The sequence below is a fragment of the Parus major genome, chromosome Z, assembly GCF_001522545.3.
Source record: "Parus major isolate Abel chromosome Z, Parus_major1.1, whole genome shotgun sequence".
NCBI lineage: Eukaryota > Metazoa > Chordata > Aves > Passeriformes > Paridae > Parus > Parus major.
Genome location: NC_031799.1, coordinates 6,526,991 through 6,540,699, shown reverse-complemented (window position 1 = coordinate 6,540,699; position 13,709 = coordinate 6,526,991). Strand labels below are relative to the sequence as shown.

The 13,709-nt window shown below is 41.6% G+C and overlaps 1 protein-coding gene across 16 annotated transcripts in view; it reads right to left on the bottom strand.

The window, feature by feature from the left end:
* CELF4 (CUGBP Elav-like family member 4) overlaps positions 1–13,709 on the bottom strand; it is a 705,470-nt gene that overhangs the window by 131,805 nt on the left and 559,956 nt on the right. The window lies entirely within an intron of this gene.

Genomic DNA, 13,709 nt, shown 5'->3' with positions numbered 1-13,709 from the left:
CTTCTTGGGGGAGTCAGAGGGGCAGAATCTGTCTCCCTGCATTTCCTCCTGGGTATCTAAGCCTGTTTGAGAAGACACTCAATTTTGCTGTGCAGGTTAGGATATGTCCTCTTTTCTTGCAAAATCTTGGCTGAGGAAATCAGCTGTGTGGGTGGCAAGCCCAGAGGACACAGGATTGTGAGCGTCATTCAAAGCCAAATCCTGCCTTGGGTCTGCATCATGCTGCACTCTTACTGTTTGCAGTCCCGCGCTCTCTGTTTTCCAAAGATGTCATGCTTTCTATTTTATTTTAATAGAGGCTTAGTTTCAAATCCACTGCTCAGCTGTGCCTGCAGGGAGTTCCCAGCTGAGGCCAGTAGCAGGTGTGTGGAGACATTTGAAAGCAGGATATGCCCCTGAGCTCCCCCTTGCACACCACTGCTCTGGGGATGGACCTGACTACTGGGCATCACAAAGGATCCCTGAAGACAGCTCATGCCAGTTTCACTCACTTGTCTTTATGAAAGTACATTGAGGTGAAAGGGTAAGAGAGAGAGGAGAGAGAAAAGTGCGAGGAGCCTCCAAAGTCAAGGAGCAATGTCTGCAAACTGTCTGAAGCATTGCATGATTCCTTCCCTGACATTTTTTCCCCAAGTTTGAAAGATACCCTGAGGTAGATTTCCATATCTGCATAGATTTATTTATAAAGGGGAAGTTCTTCTACTGCACATATCCTTGTTGATTGCCACATTGTTACAGGCACCTGGGGAGTCCATAAAGGAATCAAAGAATAAAAAAAAGTCATAATGTAAAAATTTTACAAACAACAAAAGCCATAATGCATTTCCTGTGAAGTCCTGAAATAAGGATTTCTTACAAAGGAAGCCCAGGAATGAAGCTAACGGGTGAACACAGCTCTTGGTGTGATAGAGAACCCCAGATCTACACACTAATCTAATTACCATCTTTGTTTACCTGTGGGTCCTTCCAAATACCTTAACATCATTCCAGTCTATTGCGAGCAGTGATTGTGTAGAGATGCTTGAAAATTGAACACAAGAAGAGAAACAGGGCTGAAAACTCACCTCATCCCCCCAAACATCCATGACTACTACAGACCTTAAAGCAGAGAAATTTCCTCACTGTGAGCTGTGTTTGGCTGACGTAGGCACAGCCAAAGAACACTGCTCTAGAACTGGCATTGTTTGCCAGCTGTTAAAAAGTGAATTGTTTCTGGACTCCTTGGCCTATGGCAAAGGCACCTTCTGAAAACCTGGTGCTCTTTGCTTTGTGGCTCTCACTTATGACTGGAGATGGCTTTAACTCTGGAATGTGGAACCAGTTCACCTGTGCTTCCACCCAAACTGGCCTTGGAGGTGCTTTCCTGCTGCAGGGCTGTACAGCAGCTGCTGAACTGCTGCAGTTCACAGCTTTCCTACAAAGCGGGCTTGGATTCCTACCTTGAGTAATGACATCTGGTAAGCTTCATCGCCCTGTGCAGCCAGCCTTTTCTCTCCCAAACTGCCATGCCAGCTACATCCACACTTTGGCTGACAGCATTTGGGGAAGTGAAAAGAGACTTCAGTGCTTTGTTTTATGATTGTACAAGTTGTCAGTCTTGAGGTTCTTTGACTAACTTCTGCCTTCTCCGGGGACAAACGGTTCTGCTCAACCAATGAGAAATGCCAGTGATGCAAAACCAGAGTCTAAACATCCACATGAACTCAAAAACAGCAGGACAACTCATGGAAGAAAAATCCACTGAAAACTACTGATACAAAGAATGTACCCCTGACTTTGGAAATCCCTGAGCTGCCAATTGCAGGAAGCCAGGAAAGAATATTGCTCTTGCAATTTTCCCTCTGCTTTATGACTGACTAGGCTAGGAGATGGGAAATGTGTCAGAATAAGTGTTGGTCTGACTGACTATAGTTGTCCTTTATTTTTTTTTCCTGTTTTCCTTGGAAAAATTGAATCCATGCTGTTGAGATTCAAGCAAGACTGGTTCCCAGGATAGCACTACTGTTTATTGAGACAGGGGAGAACTGGAAGAAAAGAAAACTTTATTTTTAACCTTTTTCTCCCAACAGCTGCTTAAAGTGTTTCCATGAAGAATACTTGCAGATATAATGCCCAGCATTTAGAATACACAAAAGCCATAGAAATATAGGCTTCCCAGAAAAAAAGTCTGGGCGTTATTTGTTTTTTTAAATTGTAAACTCAAAAGTCAAAGCTCTTTCCTGCTGAAAGTGGAAAACAAATAACTACTTTTAAAGGCTTTCTTTTGGTAACAAAATGCCCTGTTTTACAAGTTAGTCTATTTGCAACATGTGCCTGTGGAAAAGGAAGATTGCTGCAGGCTGGAAAAAACACTGTTGAACCATTACAGTGTCAACATGCTAATCTGGATTTGGAACAAGATGTGCTTTAAAGACCATCAGACAGACAGAAATTTCTTTCTGTGATCACTAAACTCTATGAATCTTTTACTAAACATAAATTTCACTAGAGCTAGATGACAGCTTCCTCCAATAAAAACTTAGAAAAACCCTTTTTTTAGAAAAACACTTTTTTTCTTAAAAAGCCCTCAAAATATTCAGTAAGTTCTTAAGCACCAGCTCACAATGACTTTCTTTTAGATACACAAAGATGCTACCAAAGCCAGGGAAGTAAGCTATTCTCTAGCCCCACGCTCCAGTCTTGATTGATTACAGAAAGCTGAAAAGCAGCTATTGCAAAAAAGGAAGGTGGTTTAACTCAGGAAGGTGAGCTGAAAGATGAGCAGATAGAGCTTGAGGTGGTGGGACTGATGTTGGATCAGGGAACTGCACAGACAAAACCTGACTTTTGAAGTCAATAACTAGGTACAGCCTTAGCAGTGTAGACAATTACTAAGATAAGATGCAGTTTTACCAATTGTACATCTGTATGTCAAGCAGAACAAATGAAATCTGTGACAGTCTTTTATAGGATACCAATCCAATTTTAAAGTGCATGGTACAGGGATGAGAACAATAGACACAGGTTAAGATAAATCTTTCTGTTTTGCTGTACTTTCCCAGATAATTTATTCAGTCATTTTATTTATTTTTTCATAGTATGGAAATCTCTGTGCATGCTCTTCCATAATAAATTTGGGCAAACATTACTGTAAGAATAGGGATTGACAGGTTGATTCTGTCTTTCTTTTTTTTTTTTTTTTTTTTTTTTTTTTTTTTTTTTTACTGTAGGAAACATCATGCAAGTCAGTGGTAGACCAACACTTTGCTAATTTCATATTAATTCATACTAATTTGATATTAATTTACACTGAGCATATACTCCCCTGAAAAATGCAACTATTAGAGCAAAAGGTTAACATCACTGCACAGGCTCACAGCACAGATAAGGTCCATGGCTGAAATGCATATTAGAGACAATGGGTTTGTTTCAATCCTTTTTAGTTTCAAACCTTGCTTTTCTGCTGACTTCAAGTGGAGAGAGCTGGGAAAAAAGCCCTGCTAGGCTTAGTATCAATAAAATCTCTACAGATTTCATGTGGGAGAAAGTTGTTTCCTGGCTCTGAGTTTACTATAGCCAAAGATATGGTCTAAAACCAATACCCTAACTGCAAGCCATCACTCTGAGGTCTTCATTAGACACAAACTTTGACAGTGCTGTCAAAATCTTAAATTAATCAGCTGGGATCATGACTCCACTGGTGTAAAGCAACATATTATTATTGGAAATCTGTAGCTATGCACCAGTTATTGCCACTACAGGAAAGACTGTGTGTTACTGGTTTGTAAAAACTGCTGTGTTCTACCCCAAAGAAACAGTATTTAAAGAGCAACACAGTGTTATTTTGCACTTTTTCCTCCTGTGACTGTTATGTACTGTTATGAACTTGCTTTTTCACAGTGTCATTCTCTACTTATGTTTCCTTAGTGCTTTAAAAAAACCCTCTGTAACTTTTCCTCATTCTTGTCAGGAAGAAGTTAAAAGTCAAAAATATTTAATTAGGAATGCAACTGCCTTCCACTTGGATGAAAAACAAATCCCATTTAGCTTCTTCCATATGAAAGGACTTTTCCTTTGGAATTTCTGCTTCCCCCTCAACAACCATTGAGTGTCACTGTCATGGAAATCAGAATGGATGCCAGGGGAGACTGGAACAATCAGCTCAAAATCAGCCACCCTGCACCAGCTGTGGTCACTTGAGTGACACCAAAGCCTTCTTCTAACATCCTCCTCAAGGAGCGGCACTAAGCAAAGGTAAGGGGATAGACCCTGCTGATTGCAACCATCAGCTGTGGGTTGGAAGCAGTGTCCCAAGTGCCCAATGCTGGAACCTCACTTTAATGTTTAATTTCGTGTTTAATTTTTAAAATTTGATTTGATCATTATCATAAACATTAAACAATATTTCCTGTTTAAATATGAATAGGCTGCATTATTTGATTGAAATGAGTGTTCAGATGGCTAATGCGTTTTATTATGGCCATAGAATTTTACTGTTATTTCCCCTCCAGCTGCTGCTGTTCCAGGGAACTCAAAGGGATTCAGTTTTCAATAAGATGGGCTCTATTGGATGGCATGGTGTGGTACACAAGCTTGCCAAGAGTCTTTCCCAGCCTGGGGATACTGCTGCTGGTAGTTTTATACCACTGATGAGTGGCTGTTATGGTTCAATGTCCATACAGGGACCTCTGAAAGGCTCCTCACTGCCTATCGCCCCCCTACCTCACATCTCTAATTTGCTTTTGGAATGCCAGCTTCCATTTTTGGTTATCCTGTGATAAGGTCCTCTATCAGCCAGTAATTGAATTTTGCAGACAAGTGTCTCACTGGTTTCTCCCATGCTGGCCCTTTATGCATGGTAGGAGTTCCTTAAAGAGAACTGCAATCCCATCTCAGTTCCCTGAAATTTCTCCAAAACTGCTCCCCCTGTGCCCACGCTTGACTTTGACAACACTGCGACCATGTGTGCACTGAAACTACTGCTCCTCTTGCTATGAAACTTACAGTTTTCTCAACTCCATTTTCTGGTTTGGTTTCTTCTTCTCCTTTACTCATCTTGCATTGTAAAAAGTTTGGAGCTGAGCATGCCTCTAGCTTTGTAAAGTGTACAGTCCTTCCCCATGACAAGCACTTCTCAGCACTATCTTAATTAGGGTGAGGTGGGAAACAAGAATTCCATTTAGCAGAAAATGTCAAGTTTTCATACATAATTTTTGTTCCAAGCCAATGACCTTTAAAATATGGTTGGACTGACATCATCACTCTTCCCTCTTGAACACCCATGAGCACAGACATCGGGATAACTCAACAGCGCAGGTAATCTGTGCCATCAGAGTATGGATTACACACTGGAGCACTTGTTATTACACTAAGTCTATCCTGGAACTCAGAAACCTGTCCAATAAAAATTTTATTGAATCCTTTACTTTTGTCTCCAGAGTAGGAATAATGAAAAATTAGCATTTTTGCCTGAAAAAATACCTCAGTCAGGGCTAATTATCATGTGGATAGTAAGTACTTAAGAAAGTTGCTTTCTAGCACAATGCTTCAGTACATCCAGGCCAAGTGTTGCTGGCAAAGCACAGTGGTAATGGAACTGGAAATTGGTAACAGTTCTCTTTGATTATGAAAAGAAGCATTTACAACTTTGTTAAGATGAAAGTTTAGTCTAGTTAACCCTTTGGAGCCATTATAATGAGGAAACAAGTCCTTACTACAAGATCATTATGAAACTCCATCAGGAGAGATGATCCCACTCCTCTTGTTAGGGAGTAAAATTATAAACATTTACAGATTGGAAAAACTAGTTATAGACCTTCGAATCTAACATTTCTGTTGAATGGAATTTCTCCAACTTGTAGAGGAATAGGTATTTAAGGGAGGTATTCTCTGACTTTTGCCATCCAGGAATTTACTTAAACTGGCCACAGGTCTACAGAAAAAGTGGGGAGGTAGAAATGAACTTCAATAAAGTGATTCATCCTCACCAGTTTTAGAAGTGAATGAATGATTGTATTGTAAAATGTCTTCCTTTTTGATTGCTTAATCTCAAACAAACAGCTGAGAATAAAAACCTAATCTTCCTAAAATGGAAGGTGCTGTAGATGAATATAGTCCACGCCCAAATGACTTGCCCCAAATATCACAGCAAAAATGAGACCAATATGAGTAAACTCTCCTTATTTGCAGACCTGTGTTCTGCTGTCTGAAAAATGGTGACCTCTGCAGTGGCAATAATGAGAAAAATCTACAATCTATAACATTTTCAATCAAGTATTTTTCAATATCTTGTCTTCAATACTATCACCATTTTATATTGCTTTGAGGCTTTAAAAAATGTATGTATTTTGGTACATCTGAATTTGTTTCCTTCAAAGACAGAAGCAAATTTGAAGTGTGCAGAATGAGGGCAGTAGTGTCAGACAACACAGTGGACATGACTTACAGCAATAAAAATTGAAAAAGACTTCTTAGGGTTTGTGGGTCTCTGAAAACATGGCATACCTCCCAGCTGAATATCCAAAAATACATTGCCTATCTTTATTTTAAGTGGTTTAAATAACAAGCTGACCCACAGTCTGAGAAAATTCACAATAAGGACTTTTCATCATCGAATTTGTATTGCTGGACCTGATGATCTTAAAGATTTGATCCAAAATTTGAAAAGATTCTGCATTTCAAAAGAATTTCAAATGATTCTACAATTCTGCAAAATTCCCTTTTACTTGAATTTTGCACAAAAATAGGGCTTCTCCTGCTTCCTTGGAGGTTTAATTACAGACCTCAAAATTGTCTTATTGCAGACATTCAAGCGCGCACACACACAAGTGTTTGACAGCCGTGGAAACTACAGACTGTCCTTATGCAACAGAAGACACTTTCAGCAAAAAAGGACATGTCCTGCTGAGTCTCTGAAGGGACCAGATACTATTAATAAATAGATATGATCTATCACACAAAGGCAGATACCAGAAAACTCAGAGCTGTGACCCTCTAAAGGTTTAGAGCGGGTATCCACCCATGAAACTGTGCTCCCTGAGCAGGATGTGGTCTCTGTAATAGCAGTTACAGCACTGAGATGGATTCCTTGCTGCTGCAGGCTGAAACAGAGAAAATAACTGCAAGTCCTCTCCAGCAGCAAGACAGAGTATGTAGCCCACATGATTGTGGTGCTCCTGTCTCCTATACAGATATTTACAATATGCACTTACATGGTGCTCCACATCGGCGAAACCAGGCCCTAATTGTATTTGGTAATCAAATCTCCTTCTCAACTCAGGTATTGTACAGCAGGCAATTCAAAATGAATACGACAAATAGGTTCAATTTATATATATATATATATATATATATATATATTTTAGTGCTCTCCTTGATTTTTCCCCAAACCCGATGCAAAATACAGCAGGTATAAATGATCCAGGAGGCATTCCCGGAGCCAAGATGTTTATATTAATAAAAAATACTGGAAATGGGATTATGTTAATGGAAATCAGTCCCTCTTGCATTCTGAAAATATCTTGCACTCCATTGTATGAGTAATATTTGAAAAAGAACTGCTTTCTCTCTCCCTCCTCCCTGTTTTCTCCCTGTGTCTATTACAAAGATTTTAATAGAAAGACATTCAAATTGCAACACTCAGCAGCCCATGAGAATCAATTATTTATTTTTTTTTCAGTTGCTGGTTACCATATTATTTTGTATAATTGTTGATGTCTGTCATCTATATTATCTCACCCAAAAAGTGGTCGGTCTCCCTCTCTCACATACACACACACACACTCCCATCCCAACAAAAATAAGAATAACAACCATTTAAAAAAAAATTAAAAATTCTAAACCCCCTTCACAAACTAGACACAACCTTGAGAGAAGAAAAACAAGAAACAAAAGAGATAATAATAATAACAATAACAATAATAATAATAATAGTAATAATAATAATAATAATAATAATAGTAATAATAATAATAGTAGTAGTAGAAGTAGTAGTAGTAGTAGTAGTAAAAGAGAACTGCCCATCTAGCTAATTCATCTGCCCAGTGAGTGCATGTGTGTGGTGGATCAGATAGGCTTGATGGCAGGTGATGGGGGTCGGGGCTTTGCACACACTCTGAAAGGGTTTTGATGATTGCAATTACTCGCCCACGCTTTGACACAGCACACAATGAAAGACTACAATTAGACAACTATTATTCCTAACTGCTGATACCAATGATGTCCACACAAAGGCAGCTCACTGTCGCTGCATTATTCACACTGGAGGTACATTTGTGTATGTGAATTTGTGACGGGTGCCTGTTGCTGTTTGTATTTGTGGCACTGTATAAATTATCTAGATTTATGCACACTGTCTCTGTAAATCTCTCTTTGAGTACACAGTCATGCAGATCGCTCCTCTGCCCCTCTCTGTGCACACGGAGAGGCAGCAGAACACCTGGTCTGCACTCAGAGCCCAAAGAAAAACTTACATCGACATTTCTGGGGTTTGGATGAGGCCTTGGATGGGTGTGTGGGAGACAGGGGTGCAATTTTTGTCCTGAGCTCCTGTCTTTTCAGTCTCTCTAGTGCGTATTTCCCTTGCAGCACTAGGATTTGGTCTTATTGCCAAGAGGTTTACTTTACTGCAGAAGATTAAGACAGAAGATTTCTAAACTGATTTTAGAACAGGAGCTACTACCTGTGTTCAGCAGACACAACCCAGTGCTCTTGAGAAAAGTTTTAAATGGGGTGTGTGGGGATTTCTGCTCAAGTCAGAGCACACTGGCCATTGTATGTCACTGGAGATTTTGGGATATAACTAAATGTGGTGAGTTATTCCAGAATCATCAGTTTCTAAGAACTAATATTAATAATACTTAATAAGAGAAAGTGATTGTTAGCAAAAATATCCAAAGTCGGTTAATCTAATTTGGGCTACAGTAGTCTGACTGAAAAAAAAAAAGCAACTAGACAGGGAATTAATTAAGAATAGCTATTCTTTGCTAAATGTACACTATATCCTAATCTGAATGAACATATCTGTGTAGAGAGCCCTTTCAAGAGCCCTTTCAATTTATTTTATCCTCTGGTAAAGGGAATTCTAGTCAAATGTTGCCAAAAGGAGTTAAATCACCAGTGGGACAAGGCTCTGTGCTCTGTGCAGGAGTAGAGCTGCAGGATATGCCAGGGCCAGGTTTAGCCCTTTCTCTTGCCTTTGCTGTGTGCACAGCAGTCCTCACTGTAGATACCAGCAAGATGATCACTGCATGAGTAATATATTGTTAGATTTATAGTGACTAACTTGGGTCATGTGAAATCCCAAAGCAAAAGCAAGTTAGCCACAATTTTACAATCAATCATGTTTTTAATTGATTTACTGCTGCATCATCAGGATGAAAACATCCATTGAGCCCTGAACACACTCATATCTCCTGACAGTAAACATTTATTCATGGAGGTTCTTGGACTGCACTGAGAATTCCTTGCAGGAAAGTCAGTCACAATGAAATGAAATGCAAGTGTACCCATTAATGACCAAATCATAAGGCACAAAATAATAAAAAAACAAGAGCAATAAACCTTTTCAGGGAATAGCATCATTGTTAACGAAGCAAGTAATCAATAGACCATTGTTTGAAAGTGATGCTTGTTGCATGACTGCTTAGATAGAGACTTGAATAACAGCAGCATCCTGAAAAAAGTATCTTGAAAGTAGATGCTCTGTGAGAATCATTTGGGAATCTAGGAAATTTAGGAGGTTTTTTGGTGATGGCAAAGATTTGGAAACCCACGTATTTGGATTCCCCTGAAAGGCAGCACCCAACGTTTTCTAGCCCCTAATGTCCAGGTTGTGATTTAACATCAGGAAATAGCAATTCAGGTACCAAAAACAGTGAACCTGCAGGAAACTGAGACCCCAGGAATGTGCTCAGGTGATCCTCTTGTGCTGATATCTGTGCTTCCATCAGTCCTTCCTGAGGCTAGGAGACTGACCAGTGAAAAGCATAAAAAATAATGAGCAGGGTGTCACAGATGGGGGTGATGCAATGAATTGTAGCAACTTATGTCACTCCCAGAGTTGAGATCTTTCAACCAGGGGTTTTTCCTCTCGTAGGAAGAGAAAGGACAAGGAGGAGAGCTGAAGTGAAACACCAGTGCCATGGTGTCTTTTCACTGGGGCTGTTTCCAGCTTGTGGAGGTTTCCTGACATGAGTGCACTTGGCCTGAGTCAAAGCAGTTCCTTGTCATAAATCTCTGGGGCTTTCTTTGGGGAAGCTGGAGTTAACAGCAGGTCTGGCTTTCCCAGCTTTTGGAATGGTGGCATCAGGCAGCAGGTGACAGGGCTTGTCACTGTTTGTACATGTCAAGGGGGATGGTGCATCAGAGCTCAGGGCCAGGTAGGTGTACTTTGCCTCCTGCCATCTCGTAAACTGTCCAGGCTTCCTTCATGTCCCCCGTGGGGTTTCCAGCCGCAGACATCCCCGAGACCTGACAAAGTGGTGACAGCCCTGCTGCTGGGCCTGTGGATTCACAGCAGAGTGGGCAGGGGATTTGCAGGGACTCTTGCAGAAGGACAGAATGCAAATAGGGTACTGGGAGTGCTTGCTTTGGCGGAGCAGGTGGCACTCCAAAGGGCAGCACGCCACACCACTTGTCCTGATTCCTACACTGGGTGCTTCCCAACAATTCCCTGCTTTTACAGTGCCAGGAACAGAACTCTGTAAAATGCCTGTCTATCTAACTAAAAAGTAGTGCATCATGTTTTCAGGGCTGCTGCCTAACTACATGTGAAACACTTGCTGTGAGTGCCTGATCCATGAGAAGGAAACTTTCCAGCTAAAATTCCCAGCACTCAAGAAAAGACCCTCTGCAGGGAGGAACTTCTCTAGCAAAAATGCTCATCCTAAGCAATCAGATCCCGGCTTGGATTCCCATCTGGGAGCCACATATCAGAAAGGGCACTCATTCCTCAATCTGGCTGTCCAGGACATTTGTTTTCCTGCCTTGGGGAAACCCTGTGGCTTTCCAAGACCTGAGTACAGAAGCTTTCCACAGGAAAAAAAGGAACTCCCAAAGCTGATTGTACCTTAGACCTGGAGCAGCTTATGGGCACCACAGTCTGTACCCCCAGCATCACACACATTCTTTTAGAGATTATGTCCCAGAACTTAAGGCAGGTTAGTCATAAATTGACTCCATTTGCTTTGGTGAGATGGCACAGGGTTTAAACTATGCATATGTTTAAGCACCTGGCATATGAGACTTTCTCTCCAGTGCACTTCTTTCTCCCCTGGGCTTAATTTCAACTCCTTCCACTTTATAGTCTGTGGCCTCTGCTGTAAATTCAGAGAGCCATGGAACTAATTTTTAAAAAATATTTTCTGCTTGAAATATTGCAAGTAAAGAACAGATGAGAATATATATCAGTTAAATGCCTTTTTAAAAGCATAAATGACAGGACATGACATGACACTGGATTTTAAAATGAAGTACAGTAACAAGGAACCCCCAGCTGGAATTTCCTAAAATATGGCTTTCCTCCTCTGGAACCACTTTTAATTTTAAGTGCTGACTTTCCTGACCCAGAATAAAGTTACAGGCAATGTTTACTAGCCAGCATAGAAGGGAATTGCTCCCTTATTGCATTCCAAGCATTCAAGTCACTGAAAATCAATATAACGAAGTAGGAAAGAAAGAATAAGAGCCTGCCCCTCCTCTCCCCCCTCCACATGCACCAACAGACACATCCATAGAGCTGTCTCTCTCCTCCCCAATATGACAGGTAGTGGCCCTCTCTAACCTTAGAGGCTGGCAGTGAAGAAAGATGAAGTTTGTCACATTGTTCCTGAGCTGTAAGTTGTACAGCTAGGTCACCTCCAATTTTTAGCTAGTCAGTCAAGGCTACCTTTCCACGAGCAGTGCACAGCTGCCATTCCCCAACAAATAGTGAAATGATGAGTCCATGTCACGGTGGAGGACACCATCTAAACTCTTGGTATCCCCTTCAGTTTGGTAACATGATGGGAGATGACAGGGACATGAGGTGGGGCTGTTGTGAGGCAGGAATCTCCAAAACAGGTCTCTTTGTGGAGGCAGAGAGGCGCTGACCTCTGGACATTTCAGAGACACAGGGAGCTGTGAAGGGGTGGAAGGTCCTGTCTGAAAACTGCTACTTCAGGGCTGGAGGAAAGAGGCTGATCACTACTTGACACCAGAGCCTGAAGGCAGACAAGATGCTGCAGCAATAATCCAGAAGACATCTTCCTGACATCTTGTTTTCCTAGTGCACTTTGGTGCCAAGATGGGAGGAAGAGGGGAAAAAAGAGGGAATGAGGAATGATTCACTTGTCGATTCTGCATCAATTACTAAAGTTTCTGCAGAAAGGCTGCACTGCTCTGAAAGGAGGTTGGATCTTCAGTAACAAGGATACTTTTGATTTCTCAGTGGCATTCAGAATTGTTTGTGGCAAAAAGAAACCATCCTGTCTACAGCTCTGTGTTTTATCTAAGTGTTGTTCTTTCCACACCAAAGCAGAGATCTGGTGCAGAAGCAATACTCTCTCCTGTCTCTCCGTGGTGTGGTCTTACTGCATGCTGTGCTCTTTAAGACAGATTTTGTTTGCTGTTTGGGGCCTGAAAGTGCTTTTGACCCTGGAGGCAGTCAGGGCAGGTGCCTCGAGAACCACAAGGTTAGCAACACTCACCAAGTGCTGAAATTTGTCACATTGGGAAGATAATGTAAGTGGCTTTGCCATATCAGATTTTTTTTTTTTTTTTGCCACATAGAGCTTTACTTCCTCTGGTAACAAAGATAAAAGAGGAGAAAAAGGCAGAGCCCTGATTTTCTAGTGCTGTGAACTGAAGGCTGACCAAAGATGAAGTCTGTGAAAGATCAGAAAACCCACCCTTATTCTGAGCATCCCTAATCTGCTCTTAAAACACTTCCCAGGATGTATCTCTAAACGACACAATCTCTGCCAGTCCTTGGAGGCCAGAGCCTTGCCTACAGCCTGACAACTTTATCACCTCATTCCCTCCTGCTCACTTTCACTCGTCTTTTGGTGCATGGGGTATTCAGGGTGATGGCTAGTGCCAATGTTAATGGGAATAACACTTGGAGGCTGCTGGAAGGAATCAAGGCCTCTGTCTTCCCAAGCCATCACTGCTTTGCAAGCTCTGGCTCTCACCTTTAATGTGGAGTCAGCTTTCTTGGCACATGGAGGATTCACCCTGTGGGATATTTTGCTGACTTTTCTCTTCACCTTGACTCAGACATGCACAATAGAAATAGCAGCTGTGGACTCCTATGGTTTCAGACCCTGCCCTGTTTCAATTAGAAGCACGTGGGTTTGCAGAGGAGGTTTTCAAGAAGGACGCGTGGGTTTTCTTTTGAGTCTTAACACAGAGAAAAAAAAGAGTTGCACTGGGCTGCCTGTTTCTCCTGAGTATCCCCAAGTACCAGCAGTCAGTGTCCTGCTACCCTCCTTGTCTGATGGGGAGGAGCACAGAGTGTGCCCAAAGTGCATCATCACCCCTTCACACTGGTCATACTGACACAAGCCACAACCTGGCCTCAGTTTTGGGCCCCTCACACCAAGAAAGACTTTGAGGTGGTGGGGTGAAGAAAGAGAAAAGAATGGAGAAAGGAACAGAGCTAGTGAGGGGTCTAGAGCAGCAGTCTGATGAGGAGCCTCTAAAGGGAGCTGGGGGCAGGGGAGTCCAGCCTGGAGAAAAAGAGGCTCAGAGGG